Raw genomic sequence first — 16,384 nt, 5'->3', positions numbered from 1 at the left:
GTATACGTTGCTACTAATCTAACACCTTAAAAAAAAACCTCAGCAACAGATGCTGCAAGACGCTAAGTAACCTGCTGGATGGACGGCCGTGTTTCTCGTAACACCGGCAACACCTGTGAACCTTCAACATGTTCTCCAGATGTTTCATTCATAATGTTATATGAATTTCTTTGAGGAACGAAAACAAGGAGTCATGGGTTGTCTTAATATATATATAAAAAAAAACTTTGAACAAGTCGAGTTGTGAATAATAATGAGTTACCAGATATAGGTTTTATCATATGTTGTGTCTTGCGACTTAATACATTCCTTGAGTTTCTGTCTGTCTGTCTGTCTCTCTCTCTCTCTCTCTCTCTCTCTCTCTCTCTCTCTCTCTCTCTCTCTCTCTCTCTCTCTCTCTCTCTCTCTCTCTCCCTCTCTCCCTCTCCCTCTCCCTGATGATGATGACAATATCCTCACAAATTGGCTTTCTCCTGCGTGTGGGAGAGGATAGTTTGAGGGATGGTAATGCTCTCGTGATAGAAACTCCAGCCCTGTTGGTATAAAACTTTTAAAGCTACCATAGCTATTGAACACTCAGTGGAATGATGGACGATATCCCTACTGATATTTCTACTGTAATATGTTGGCTAAGCCGACATATTTCATTACCTGACGTTCGAAACCCAAAACTGTGTAATGGAATGTGACAGAAGCAGCAGCTAAGTTTTGTCTGGGTCCGAGACGATTCCACTGAGATGTCAACACCAGGTAGAATGATTTATCTTGAGTGTAGAACACAGTAGCTGATCATTGCTGGTGTGCTTACACATGTACGTCTTTCCCCCTTACCACTTACATCACGAATTCCTCCCTCTCTCTCTCTCTCTCTCTCTCTCTCTCTCTCTCTCTCCCTCCCTCCCTCCCCTCACGCGTGCTGTCATGCTGGCTCTTGTGCTCTTACTTCATCCGGATCGTACCCTCACTTTCTTCCACTCATTTCTCTCCTGCATTAATTTCTCTTGATATCTTCCCTCTTGCTTTCTTTTATCTTGCTCTCTGTCCTCTTCCTTTCTTTTATCTTGCCCTCTTTCCTCTTCCTTTCTTTTATCTTTTATTTTGAAGATTGAGACACTTATGCAACACATGGGAATCTTTATTGATGAAATGTTTCGCCACACAGTGGCTTCATCAGTCCAATACAAATCAGATTATTATTATTATAATCAAGGGGGAAGCGCTAAACCCGGAGGATTATACAGCGCCTGGAGGGGGGGGATGTGGAAGGCATTCAGGCTTAATTCGGGGAACTGGAGCACAGATTCAATTCCCTAAATCAAGAGCCCCTCACCAACATCAAGGAACCTTTCTTGAGGGGCAATAATACAAATCAGAAGGATGTAAGGAGAGGAGGAGTTTGAGGTAATCAGTCCCTCAGCCTGGAATCGATGTGTTCAGTCCATCAATCTTGTAGAAAGTACAGCATAGGGCCGTAGACGTGGCTTATATACTGTAGTCAGGTGAGGCGAAGCAGGAGGAGGCGGGGTCATAGTGGTACTATCCACTAGTCGAAGTAGGTTTTCGTCCAAAGGTTGGACAAGGTTGAAGAATTCTTTGTATCAAAATCCCATGATGTTGCTGTGTCTGGCAGATGTGTTGCATAAGTGTCTAAAACTTCAACTTGTCGGTTTTAAACCAATTATCATATCTGTCAGACAGCAGCATCATGGGATCTTGATACAAAGAATTCTTCAACCTTGTCCAACCTTTGGACGAAGACCTACTTCGACTAGTGGATGGTACCACTATGACCTCGCCTCCACCTGCTTCGCCTCACCTGACTACAGTATATAAGCCACGTCTACGGCCCTATGCTGTACTTTCTACAAGATTGATGGACTGAACACATCGATTCCAGGCTGAGGGACTGATTACCTCAAACTCCTCCTCTCCTTACACCCTTCTGATTTGTATTGGACTGATGAAGCCACTGTGTGGCGAAACGTTTCATCAATAAAGATTCCCATATGTTGCATGTCTCAATCTTCAACTTGTCGGTTTTAAACACTTATCACTCTTTTATTTTGCTCTTTCCTCTTGCTTTCCTTTTTCAGGCTCCCTTCCCTCTTTTCTCTTGCTCTTTTCTCTTTCATTTCTCTTGCTCTCTTCCCTCTTGCTTTCCTTTATCTCTCTCTCTTTCGTTTCTTCACACCGTCGTACTCTTTACCTCCCTCAGATACCACAAATTTACTCCTGTCCTCATAGTTGAGGCAGCGATGCTCACACAATCTTCAAGATGGTGATACAAACCGTTGTTGCTCTTGCCACTGAAAGACTTATTCATGATATGGGACAGTCAGCACCTCCATGAAGTCTTTGTAACAGCCGTGTTTGGCCCAGCTTCTGTTATTCACTTTAATTCCATGGATTATCTTCGCTGCCGGTCTCAGACCAGGCCTTCGATATTGGAAGGGAAATACCGCAGTAACAAGAAGAATTAAGAAACGCTCAAGAAATTAATGATTCGCATGTTCAGAATATAATTAGACGTTTGTTAAATGTACCTGTTTTCCTCTTCTTCCTCACAATAATAATAGTAAAAATAATTAATAATAATAATAATCTTTACTTCTACAAGTACATGATACAACTTATACAGGCCATAGCTGACTTCACTCACATACTATATAAAAAGTAGCTTGTTATGCAGTACATTTCGTACAGCGTAGACTAATTTTGTCCCCAGGATGCAACCCACACCAGTCGACTAACACCCGGGTACCTACTTACTGCTTGGTAAACAGAGATAGCAGGTGTATTAAGGAAACATAGCCCTAATGTTTCCATCCTTACCGGGGATCGAACTACAGACCTCATATAAGCTGAGTGCACTACCAGCCGAGCTACAGGATACCGTACGTGACACCTGACGTGACGTCACACTTTACGTATTCACGAGATTGAAAAAGTCCAGTAATCCTACCAGTGCAAAAAATGTAAAATATTTCCATTTTACTGGAATAAGAGTCTGGTAGCGCATCCCTGGATGGTTGCTCATGACCAACCTGCCACTCCATTAGCATCAGCAGTTTAACACTGTCTTCCAGGTAGGTTCTCAGAAGCCAGACAGTTTCTCCAGTTGAAGAATGGCGATTGTCACTCTGCTGACAGTAGAAAAGGAAGTTTTGAGTGATGAGTTCCTCAACCATGGTAAGTGGTGGTTAGTCCCTAAAGCCTAAAACAGGTACAGGGGAAAAGTCTTCTGCGAATTCTTAGCTTAACTGATTACCATGACCTACTTGCACCAGTGGGCTACACTCACCTGTCACACCTCCAGCTGCTTCACCTCACTTCAGCTTCAGATTACTCATATAAAGTCTGGCCGCCTACGAAGTCTGAGAGAATGATAACCTCAAAACTGTTTTTTCTACTGTTACATTCGCCTATATTCGACTGAAGAAGCCTGTTGTACAGGCGACACGTTTCAGCAACAAAGATACCTAAGTGTTTCACATGTCTTAAGTCATCAACCAGTCAGTATTGTACACTGATATGACAGTTTCTCAGAAGTGAGGAAGTGTTCTTGCGCTATTAATGCCTTGCAAACTATCACTATAAGATGATTATCTTTAAATAAAGTGATTACTGCACTTCAATTATTTTTCCAAACAAATAATGTTTACCGATGACGCGGATATTTTTACTTGACCCAACAATTCAAGCTTGTTTGTGAAATAATGACCAAATAAAGGAATTATGATTATCATTATCCAGAAACAAATGCCAGACCTTGTATGGGTGATGGTGCATAAAGGGATCATTAGTTGTTATTCACACAAACGCACTAATTGACTCCTCATTATGCTCTGGAAGTTTTGAACTGCGTTTATTTTAACTTAATCACTGTACGTACCTGATAATTCACACGTGTAGGTTTGCCAGGGCGGGTCTTGGCCCGGGTCTTCTCCATGTGGTGACCCGGCAGTGACTCCCGATGGAATGTCGGAGTTTGTACTAGTGGAGTACTGTTTACAGCTGCATGGTGTGGTCAGGTCTATAACAAGGGCACGGTGAGTTTTCTTCAGGTCAACTGAAGTGACATTGAAAGTATTTTTTTTTTCAGTATTAGCTAACTTTTTGGCGATTCATTCTTACCTGCTGTTGAATGTGAACGGTCATCACCCCCGCAAACATGTCCCAGACCACGCTTCCTTAGTTGATGGCCTGATCAATGAGGCTGTTGGTGCTAGTAACACTTAGTTCGCAGTAATCACCAGAGATTGAACCTGGTTATCTGATGATACCTCGGAATGGGTGGGGTCTGAACCCATGGCGAGTGAGTTGTGAAATTCCAAGCTAATGCGTAAACGACTGGGTCAGCTGGCTCAGTGGCTTACGCACTGGCCTGACGTTTTACGACTCACTTGCCATGGGTTCAAATCCCACCCGTTCCGTGGTTTGTTTGCAATGGTGTTATTACGATTTCGTGAGTCAACTGGTGAGATATTAACCAATATCAAATTCAGAGGCCAGTTGCTGAAAAAGTTTTAGGGCAAAGAGGCTGGATATTGCAGTACTAAACTAATCTCAGAGTCAGAAACAAAGTGGAGAGGTTCACAGGGCACGAATAGGAGTCTTAGGTGGCAAAATAAGGGCAACATTCCAAGGAAAATTGCTCCATCCTGCGACTCCTTCAAACGTACCTTGAGCAATAGTCTTTGAAAATGAGGCAATCTATATGCAAGAATATAAATTGGCTTACTCCTTGATTCCATTGGAATCCTACCTACGTCTCTTTGTGATACTGGTCCCACCTGCTAACCTGGCAGGCTGACACTAATCTGTAATTTACCTCAAGACAGCTCTATGAGTCACTCCTCCCTTCGGCCCGGTTCCTTACCAGGCTTCCTGGTTGATGGCCTGATCAATCAGGCTGTTGGTGCTGGCCGCACGCAGCCCAGCCTAAGGACCACAGCCCGGTTGATTAGGAACTTGAATTCATCACGGAGTTCTGAGTCTCATTCTTGAAAGATTAATATGAATCGTTGATCTTTAATCATAAACAAATAACCATTTACAAAGCCACAAAGTGTGACTTTGTAAATGGTACAAGTCGGACCGAAACGTCGTCGTAAGCTTCTCTCTCCTATGTGTGGGTTATTTGTGGATTGTTCGAGTCACGGTATTGTGACTTTTTTTTCTTTGTTCTGTTTGGACCCCGCGGGTCCAATCTTTAACTAGGTTGATGGTTCAGTGACCACAGGAGCATTGTGACTTCTGTGTCTCGCTCATTTCTTTGTTGCCATTTTTTTTAAAGTAAGAGATCAATACTAGACGAGGATTTTGCTTCAGCTTTAACAATGAAGATAAACCAGCTTGGTTTTCTTTTAATCTCATTAGCGACTTTTTTTTTTTAACTCTGTCTCTACTAGGCATATTCCCCTAAGAAAGAAAAAGAGCAGGAGTAAACTGGAGAGAAAAAGACGCTCCCTCTACAGAAGACGACGAAGAGTCACTGAGCTCCTCGGGAGTGCTAGAATATCTGATTCACGAAAGGAGGCGCTGACCAGGGAAGTGGAAACTATCGAACTTAAGCTAAATGACTCTTACAGGAACCAGGAGAGACAGGAGGAGCCTAAAGCTATTAGTGAAATTGAAAGAAATTCAAAATATTTCTTTTCATATGCCAAAAACAAGGCAAATACCACATCTAGTATCGGGCCCTTACTCAGACAGGATGGGACTTACACAGATGACAACAAGGAAATGAGTGAAATATTGAAATCCCAGTACGACTCTGTGTTTAGTGAACCACTAATCGGTCTGAGGATCGACGACCCAAATGATTTCTTCATGAATGAGCCTCAAAACTCCATAAATGTATGCCAGATTTCCGACATTACCCTAACTCCGATAGATTTCGAAAAAGCCATTGACAACATGCCTATGCACTCAGCCCCGGGCCCAGACTCGTGGAACTCTGTTTTCATTAAGAACTGCAAGAAACCCCTCTCGCGTGCCCTAAGTACACTATGGAGGAGGAGCTTGGACATGGGTGAAATTCCAGTCACTTAACGGATATAGCCCCACTCCATAAAGGTGGCAGCAAAGCATTAGCTAAGAACTATAGACCAATAGCTCTGACGTCCCACATCATAAAAATCTTTGAAAGAGTGCTAAGAAGCAAGATGTAAATCACTTGGATTCCCAAAATCTGCACAATCCAGGGCAACATGGGTTCAGGGCAGGTCGCTCCTGCCTCTCACAACTACTGGATCACTATGACATGGCCTTGGATGCACTGGAAGAAAATCAGAATGCAGATGTAATATACACAGACTTTGCAAAAGCATTTGACAAATGCGATCATGGCGTAATAGCCCATAAAATACGTGCTAAAGGAATAACTGGGAAAGTGGGGAGATGGATCTTCAACTTCCTAACAAATCGAACACAAAGAGTAGTTAGTGGTCAACAGAGTTAAATCGGAGGCTGCCATAGTGAAGAGCTCTGTTCCACAAGGCACAGTACTCGCCCCCATCTTATTCCTTATCCTCATATCAGACATAAACAGAGATATACACCACAGCACCGTATCATCCTTTGCGGATGATACTAGGATCTGCATGAGGCTGTCATCAGCTGAGGACGCGGTTAACCTCCAAGAAGATATAAACAAAGTTTTCCAGTGGGCAACGGTAAACAATATGATGTTCAATGAGGACAAATTCCAACTGCTCCGTTATGGAAAACTGGAGGAGATAATAACTAGAACAAAGTATACTACTGACTCCGGCCATACAATAGAGCGGAAAAATAATGTAAGGGACCTGGGAGTAGTAATGTCTGAGGATCTCACTTTCAAGGATCACAACAGTGCCACGATCGCACGTGCAAAGAAAATGATAGGATGGATAATGAGAACTTTCAAAACGAGAGATGCCGAGCCCATGATGATCCTTTTCAAATCACTTGTTCTCTCTAGGCTGGAATACTGCTGTACATTAACATCTCCATTCAAAGCAGGTGAATTCACAGATCTAGAGAGTGTACAGAGATCCTTTACTGCGCGTATAAGTTCTGTCAAGCACCTTAACTACTGGGAACGCTTGGAAGCACTTGACTTGTACTCGTTGGAACGCAGGAGGGAGAGATATATCATAATCTACACTTGGAAAATCTTGGAAGGAATGGTCCCAAATCTGCACACAGAAATCACTCCCTACGAAAGTAAAAGACTGGGCAGGCGATGCAAAATGCCCCCAATAAAAAGTAGGGGCGCCATTGGTACACTAAGGGAAAACACCATAAGTGTCCGGGGCCCAAAACTGTTCAACAGCCTCCCATCAAGCATTAGGGGAATTGCCAATAAACCCCTGGCTGCCTTCAAGAGAGAGCTGGACAGATACCTAAAGTCAGTGCCGGATCAGCCGGGCTGTAGCTCGTACGTTGGACTGCGTGCGGCCAGCAGTAACAGCCTAGTTGATCAGGCCCTGATCCATCGGGAGGCCTGGTCATGGACCGGGCCGCGGGGGCGTTGATCCCCGGAATAACCTCCAGGTAACCAGGTAACTAGTCTCTGGTATATTCATCTTTATTTCATTGTGTTCTGTTGCTCTAAACAGAAGTACTCTGTGTTCCAGAGAAAATCTGGAACCTTTGAGAAATTATATTTTCACCTGTAGAGGAAGCGTCAGCCTTTCTAGTTTATAGTCTTTTATATTTTCATGTGTTGTTTCTGGAACACACTTCTTGTATCACTGAGCTCATCCTTTTAAAACATTGGTTAATATCCATATTATTCATGTTATCTTCCCAGCAAATTTTCGTATGGTCATTGTTTTTCTCAGTTAACGTATTTGTCGTTGGAATTTGTTAAATACATCCTCGTGAATTTTTGTGTTGGTCTGCTCGGGTTCATTATGCAGGTCTGAGGTTCATCTGTGAGGTTGTTCTTTATCCTTCCATGATTCTGTTCCTCCGTCTATCTCTCCATGACTCTCTCACTCCGTGGCTCCGTCTCTCCGTCTGACTCTATACCTCCTTCCGTGGCTACCTTCCTCTCTGGACTTCTTCACTGGCTCTCCCCCTGTCTCGGTAGCTCTCAATGTGTTGCCAGGTGAAACACTGGTGAACAGTTTGTGCGGGAGACAAGTTTGTCGACACTTGAGCATGTAAACACAGGCGAGCAAATATATATGCGTGTGTGAGCCTGGAGGCAGTGTGCTGCCTGGTGACCATCTGGCACTCCACCAATATTTGTCTCCATGAGCTTTGTGGGGAAGAGGGGGATGTTGAGCTCCACCTGGCGCCCTCGCCTCATAAAACATGAAAACAGACACGAGATGAAGAGCAGCCTTTTACCAGAACAGCATTTCGCTACCAGAAGCATCACCGAGTTCATTTAAAAATTATCTACAAAGCGAAGGCTTTTTCCAACACAAGCTTGTTCTGCAGCCTGTCTTGTTCTATCTTTTTTGTCGTCAACACAAATTTCATCCACCATAATTCTTAACATTCGAAAGACTGGCAATGGTGAGTTCTGTCATATCTAGTCGCGTTTTGCTTTGTGCGAATCATAACACCGTATAGTGATATCGTGCTTTTAAACTTGGTGTTAATTTAACTCCAGTAGGCCAACAGATAATATATACTGTTGGTTGAATATATATATATATATATATATATATATATATATATATATATATATATATATATATATATATATATATATATATATATATATATATATATATATATTCATATTCAAACGGCTTTAGGAAGAAATCCAAATATTCTTCCTTGAAAACTTTTTATCCACTTCTCCGAGGCTATGGGTCCCACAATTTACACCAGAAGTGGACCCCATCCTATATATATATATATACATATATATATATATATATATATATATATATATATATATATATATATATATATATATATATATATATATATATATATAATATAATAATCAAATTAACATCCACCAAGACGCTGACACGCATCCCCAAAGCAGCTGACCCTCAAGCTGCTAGCAAATTCGCTGACCACTTGGAGAGTCAACGATACTTCTGTAGACAACGGATCCTTGCACAATCTACTGCTATTTGGATTGCCATAGCAGTTTTATGCACATAGTCTGGCTGTCCCACTAAGGAGGGACAAGTCACTAGCAGCATTTGTTATTAGGGCAATAAATGCATTCCCTAGAGATGACAACCTCGTCCGTATTCCCTCTAGGCCTAGGGCGACAAATACCCGCTGGGCAAATGTCAACAACAGGACACCTGACGACTCAAAAATCAGAGCAAAAAAATAGAAGAGGGTAATACTATTGGAGCACTGAGGCTTATAACCAGTGAGGGTACCATCGCTCATAAGGATGTCATTACTGCACAAGCTCTGAAGGACAAACAGCCACCCAGGGCTCCCAGTACCAACACTGACCTCCCTGACATTGCAGCAGATGAAGAACATTTAACCCTACAGGACGCTGATGTGTATAAAGCTGCTATGTCATTTCCACAGGGTTCAGCCGGAGGTTTCACCGGTTTAAGGCCACAGCACTTAAAACAAATGCTCTATCCAGCACTTGGTGATATTTCAGAGAGGTTGCTGTTTGAACTCACCAAATTTCAAATGTGTGCCTGGCTGGCAGTGTCCCGGAGGCTATTAGACCCCTCTTCTTTGGTGCCTCACTATATGCCTTCCGGAAAAAGGATTAAGGAATCAGGTCCATTGCAGTGGGTAACACTTCGGCGCCTAGTCGCCAAGGCCGCAGTAAGAAGGGTGAGTCAAGAGGCTGCTGCAATGTTGAAACCAACTCAGCTCGGTTTTGGTGTTCAACAAGGCTGTGAAGCAGCTGCCCACGCAGCACGAGTATATATCAACATGTCAGATGAAAAAGCCTTGTTCAAATTGGACTTTGCTAACACTTTCAACTCAATCAGTAGGGATGCTGCTTTTCCATGCAGTTTCTAGACACTTCCCTCTATCCCTTTATACAACTGTGTTATAGTGTGACTTCTAAACTATTGTTTGGGTACTATGAAATTGACTAGTGTGAGGGTGTACAACAGGGGGACACTCGCCCCCTTTCTATTCTGTCTGGTCATCAAGGAGGTCACAGAAGCACTCTCCAGTGAGCTCAATATCTGGTTCATGAATGATGGTGCCCTAGCTAGCACTGAAAAATCTCTCCTAGAGGACAGAAAAATTGAAGACATGGGAAGAAGCCTGGGCCTATCTTTAAACACCACCAAATGTGAAATAGTTTCTACCAATCTACAGATCCAGAATATTAGTGCTGTGTTACCAGGAGCACGAGCCATTGTTCCAGTCAACAGCACTCTCCTTGGTGCTCCTCTTGGGCCCATTGCAATTGATATGATCCTAGAAAAGAAAATCTCAAACCTCAGGACGATGGAAGGCAGGATGAAAAACACTGATACACATGATACCTTCTACCTACTTACCAGGTGCCTGTCCATCCCAAAACTTACCTACTTCCTGAGATGTTCCCCAGCCTTCAGCAGTCCGAATCTCATGGAATATGACTCTCTCCTTAAGACCATGCTAGAGAGTGTATTGAATCTTTCCCTTGAATGAACAATGGTTGCAAGCCTCACTTCCAATCAGGTTTGGGAGGCCAGGAGTATGCAAATCCTCCCATATTGCCCTACCAATTTTCCTATCCTCTTCCATAGCATCAAACGAGTCAAAACAAATTCTTCAGACAACCTCAGTGACTCAGCAGGAATACAGGACCCTAGCTACGCCAGTGCCATCAATGAATAGGAGACTCGCTGCTCCACACCTAAACCTAGTGCAACACTGGCTTATAATCAAGTTGAGATGGCCACATCGCTGAAAAGGTGCTTACCAACATGCTTAAGGATGTAACATGACTCAAGAAATCGTAATGACACGATTGCAAACAAACCATACCCCCGGCCGGGATTGAACCCGCGGTCATAGTCTCAAAACTCCAGCCCGTCGCGTTAGCCACTAGACCAGCTAGCCACAATAAGATTCATCCAACTAGGTATATTTCTACACCATAGGAAGGTTAGCACAGGCACCTCTGTGACCACAAATGCAAGTTTTTACAGACGAATCTCCAGCTAGCGTGGCCGTGACGAACTCTAGCTCAAGTCCCTTCACTGCTGTCAACATGACTCAAGAAATCGTAATGACACGATTGCAAACAAACCATACTCCCGGCCGGGATTGAACCCGCGGTTTGTTTGCGATCGTGTCATTACGATTTCTTGAGTCACGTTGACGGCAGTGAAGGGACTTGAGCTAGAGTTCGTCACGGCCACGCTAGCTGGAGATTCGTCTGTAAAAACTTGCATTTGTGGTCACAGAGGTGCCTGTGCTAACCTTCCTATGGTGTAGAAATATACCTAGTTGGATGAATCTTATTGTGGCTAGCTGGTCTAGTGGCAACGCGACGGGCTGGAGTTTTGAGACTATGACCGCGGGTTCAATCCCGGCCGGGGGTATGGTTAAGGATGTAACATCAAACAGGGAGACTGCCTGTCTCCAAGCTGTGAGTGCATGTCACTCTAGGGACTACCTCCAAACATTTCCCATTTCGGCAATGGGTACATGACTTGACCCTAAGACTCTCTGTATTGCTGCTCCAATTCATTATGCTGCACAGTTCATTATGCTGCACAGTTTTGGTCACCTTATTACAGAATGGATATAAATTCTCTGGAAAATGTACAAAGGAGGATGACAAAGTTGATCCCATGTATCAGAAACCTTCCCTATGAGGATAGACTAAGGGCCCTGAATCTGCACTCTCTAGAAAGACGTAGAATTAGGGGGGATATGATTGAGGTGTATAAATGGAAGACAGGAATAAATAAAGGGGATGTAAATAGTGTGCTGAAAATATCTAGCCTAGACAGGACTCGCAGCAATGGTTTTAAGTTGGAAAAATTCAGATTCAGGAAGGATATAGGAAAGTACTGGTTTGGTAATAGAGTTGTGGATGAGTGGAACAAACTCCCAAGTACCGTTATAGAGGCCAGAACGTTGTGTAACTTTAAAAATAGGTTGGATAAATACATGAGTGGATGTGGGTGGGTGTGAGTTAGACCTGATAGCTTGTGCTACCAGGTCGGTTGCCGTGTTCCTCCCTTAAGTCAATGTGACCTGACCTGACTAGGTTGGGTGCATTGGCTTAAGCCGGTAGGAGACTTGGACCTGCCTCGCATGGGCCAGTAGGCCTTCTGCAGTGTTCCTTCGTTCTTATGTTCTTATGTTCTTATGTACATGTATTTGCGGCGATGCGCAAGCCGACCAATATGGTCTACATGGCCTTAACTGCTCCAAAACGAAGGGTTGGCATGCAAGACACAATGAAATCAACATCATAAAAAGAAGCCTTGCTACAGCTGGATGCCCAGCTGAGAGAGAGCACCGATCACTAGCAATCAACACCTTGGAATAATGGCAAGCTCTTAGCATGGGACTATACCTGCGTGTCGACGCTGGCTGACACCTACATCCATCACAGTGTCGGGCGACAGGGAGGAGCTACTGACCACAGGGAGGAGTACAAGATCGGCAAGTGCAGAGACAGCCAACAGTATCAATTTGTCCCTGTGGGATCAGAGACCTTGGGATCAAGGGGAAAAACCGCCACACGCTTCCTTAATTAAAGAACTGGGTTCCAGACTCATTAACACCACCAGGGACTCGAGAACGGCCACTTTCACGTTCCAGCGCCTCAAAGTGGACATCCAGATGGGAAATGCTTGCTGCGAACTTGGTTCGCGTCCGGCTCGGAGTAGCTGGAGGAGATTCATAATCTTTGATAAAATGTACCAATGTATTCATGTTATTTTTTGTCGGTGTATTCTATTTATGAAGGTCACATAGAATCTAGAATATACGGGGTGGTAGGAGAAAAAAATATTCAAATAGCTCCAGGGAGAACTTTGAGTTTTCCCTGAAGTACGTACATTATTGTCTTCTCTGAGGATGAGGGTCCCAGTGCCCTAGTTATTTGTGTATCAAACTTACTTAATGTGACAGATTTAAATAGCAACACAGAGTCCAAAACACATTATTATTTCTGAACAGTTATTAACCATTCTCAGACGTTTTTATTCTTGTTACTGTAAGCGTTAAAAAATGATTTCATCCAATTTGCACAACTCTACATAGTTTACATAGAAAATGAAATATAGGGGTGATAGGAGAGAATATTCAAACAGCTTCTGTGAGAACCTTGAGTTTTCCCTGAAGCAAGTTTATTCTCTTCTCTGAGGATGAGGGTCCCCAGGACAGTTCCAGAGGTGGTACCTTTCCGTGTGTGTGTGTGTGTGTGTGTGTGTGTGTGTGTGTGTGTGTGTGTACTCGCCTAATTGTGGTTTCAGGGGTTGATACTCAGCTCCTGGCCCCGCCTATGTGTGTGTATTAGTGAAACCACGAAACAAGTAGTGCTGAAACATTAACCAAACTGCAGCCAGCCGGGATTAGATCCTGCGACACATTTTCCCGCCCCAAGAGACAGAAAATCGTTCACATTGCCTTAACCATTATCCAGTTTTATGGATCTCGTTTTGTGTGTCTATCCTGTGCCATATTATTTCTTTGTGTTTCTTTCAACTCCTCTTTCTCCATACTAAAGAAAAAGTAGTTTCTACTCTCCACGTATTCGTGCTTCTGGCGACGTTTTGTTTCACTTGGAACTCTGAGCACCTTCCATCCTAACATTTACGTATCCCAAGTGACATGTTGAATATCCCAGTTGAAAATACAGGCAGTCCTCTCCAACACGAAAGAGTTCCCTCTTTTAGTTATTTTTACATGTCTTGGGTAGTTCGTGTTTGCATTTTTTTTCTTTTATTGCTCCCAAGTTTCCCTATTTGCATCTTTCTCTGGCATAGTGTATGGTTTGTGTGGTGTGGGTGGCACTATGGTGGTGGTGAGGGAGTGGGTTGTGTGGTGTGGTTGGCATCATGGGGGTGAGGGAGTGGGTTGTGTGGCGTGGGTGGCATCATGGTCGCGGTGAAGAAGTGGGTTGTGTGGCGTGTGTATGGCTTCATGGTAGTGCTCAGGGTGTGGGTTGTGTGGCGTGGGTGTGGCTTCATGGTAGGGTTGAGGGTGTGGGTTGTGTGGCAGGGGCCTATCATGGGGTCAGATTTTTCTGTTGATTGCTTATTCAACCAGGCTATTGCTGTTGGGGGCCCCTCTGACCCACATATCCATCATGCCTTGTTGAACTGGCACTTGACGAAGGTACTGATCCAGTTTCTTCTCGAAAATTTCAACATTTGCTCTTTTACTGTGTCTGTGGCAACCCACTGGGTCCATTAAACACTTCAGTATCTCTCGCTCCAGTACGTTGTGATGGTGGTGGGTACATTTAGGACTAAGCCTCCAAGTACCTTCTTTGTATATATTATGATGCATCTTTTCTTAGCTCCAGAAGGTACATCTCCAATTCTTTTAGGTGTTCCTAGTAGTTTAAATACTTTAATGGCACTGAGGTGGCTGCAAACGATCTCTGTGCGCATTCCAGCTCTGATACCTCTCCTGCATTGAACATGGCCATCAATACGGAACAAGTGAAGAGAATAGTGTTTCCAGTGGCGTTATTTCTCTTGTTTGGAAATATGTCATTATCCACCCTCCCATTATGTCTGGCATTTGTGGCATTTGCCTTATTATATTCGCTAGATGATTAGTTTTCTAACATCATTATTCCCTTGTTTACATATTTCTCTCCTTCAGTGCTTCTTATGTGTTATTCATTCCCTCCATATCTTAGCAGTTGGAATTTATCACCATTGGCCATCACGTAATTTTTGTTGCCAGATGGAAGACTTTACTGATATTTGCTTTCGGATTTTCCGTATACTGCATTCTGTTATGATGACTTTATTCCTACCTTTACTGATCTCCTTCGCAGAGGATATTGCTATGCTGTGGTTAATGTTTTATTAATATCTCTGTCTCTCTCTGTCTGCGTGTCTGTACTTTTTTTTTACACAGGGTTTTGACAAGCTTAGGTAATAAGGATCCCTAGCTTATTGACAAGCTAAGAGCTGTTACCTGTCTCTGTCTCTCTCTCTCTCTCCCCTCCCTTTCATCATCTCTCTTTCCCCTCCCTCTCTCCCTCCTCCCTCTCTCTCTCCCTACCCTCCCTCCTTCCCTCCATTCAACACTACATTTTGCTACACTTTGCACCCGACATCATGATTTACCTCCGTTGTGCCTCAAATTTTTGTGTTCCTCCCTTAGATACGAGCGACCCCGAGTAGGCAGAAGCGAGTCTTAGTGGGAGACAGGACGTCACCTGCCTGACCATCGTCCACACCACCTGCAGGTAGGGACACCACCTCATCTCATCCTCTTGGGCTAATGAATTTGTTGTTACTAGCTAATTCGCCAGAGATAATTCCCTGACACTAGTCTTAGCTATATGATGACCTGCTCAATGGCTCCTCAGAACTTTTGCTAAGAATTTATTGTTATGACAAAAGTTGTGGCCTTGATATCACAAGATCACTCCAGGCAAATTTATTACAAAGACAGGTATTTACAACGTGAGGTACGTATCTCCTTATGTATATTCGCTGAGATTTAACTTATATTCCTTTTGTGGGATTAATGTGTTCTTGCCAGGTGGTGGTCAGGGTGCATGCTGCCTTGAGGATCCTAGTGTATTCGTTAGGTTCTCAGCCTAATAAACTAACAAAATTAAAGAAAAAGGCACAATAACACAAAAAACCCTCACGTAAGAGAAACTAATGACGACGAAGTGTGATTAGTTAATGGTCTAAGACCGAAACGCCGTCATAAGCTTCTTTCTCCTATGTGCGAGTTATTGGTGTAACAAACTTAATGTGCCAGATTTAACTAATCACAAAGAGTCCAAAACACGTTATTATTTCTAGACAGTTATTAATTAACCATTCTCAAACGCTTTTATTTTTATTACTGTCAGCGTTAAAAAAAAAATCATCCAATCTGTACAACTCTTGAGATCGTAGCTGCGATAGTTTCTTCCCACTTTGTAACTAAATTTGGTGCATGACCATTTGCATTTCCATTGCAACTACTGCCTGATCGTCATGAAATTTCATTACGGTGTCGTGTGATAACTTCATCATTAATCCTGTTGCATTTGGTACGGATTAGATTTGCAATTCAATGAGTTAGTGGGTTAGCAATGGCTGGCTGCCACCTGGGCTGACGCCAACTGATTCTCACTACACTCGGACATATTTGAGTTTCCCATTTTCTTAGTGGTAGTTTGAGACGCTTGTGCAGCGTTTGAAAATCTTTATTTAGGAAACGTGTTGCCACACAGTGGCTTCATCAATCCAATACATGGAAGAACGATGGAAAAAGAGGAGTAATTTAAGGTAATCAG

This window comes from Cherax quadricarinatus, chromosome 34 (genome assembly GCF_038502225.1).
Source record: "Cherax quadricarinatus isolate ZL_2023a chromosome 34, ASM3850222v1, whole genome shotgun sequence".
Taxonomy (NCBI): Eukaryota; Metazoa; Arthropoda; class Malacostraca; order Decapoda; family Parastacidae; genus Cherax; species Cherax quadricarinatus.
Note: the sequence above shows the minus strand (reverse complement) of the source record.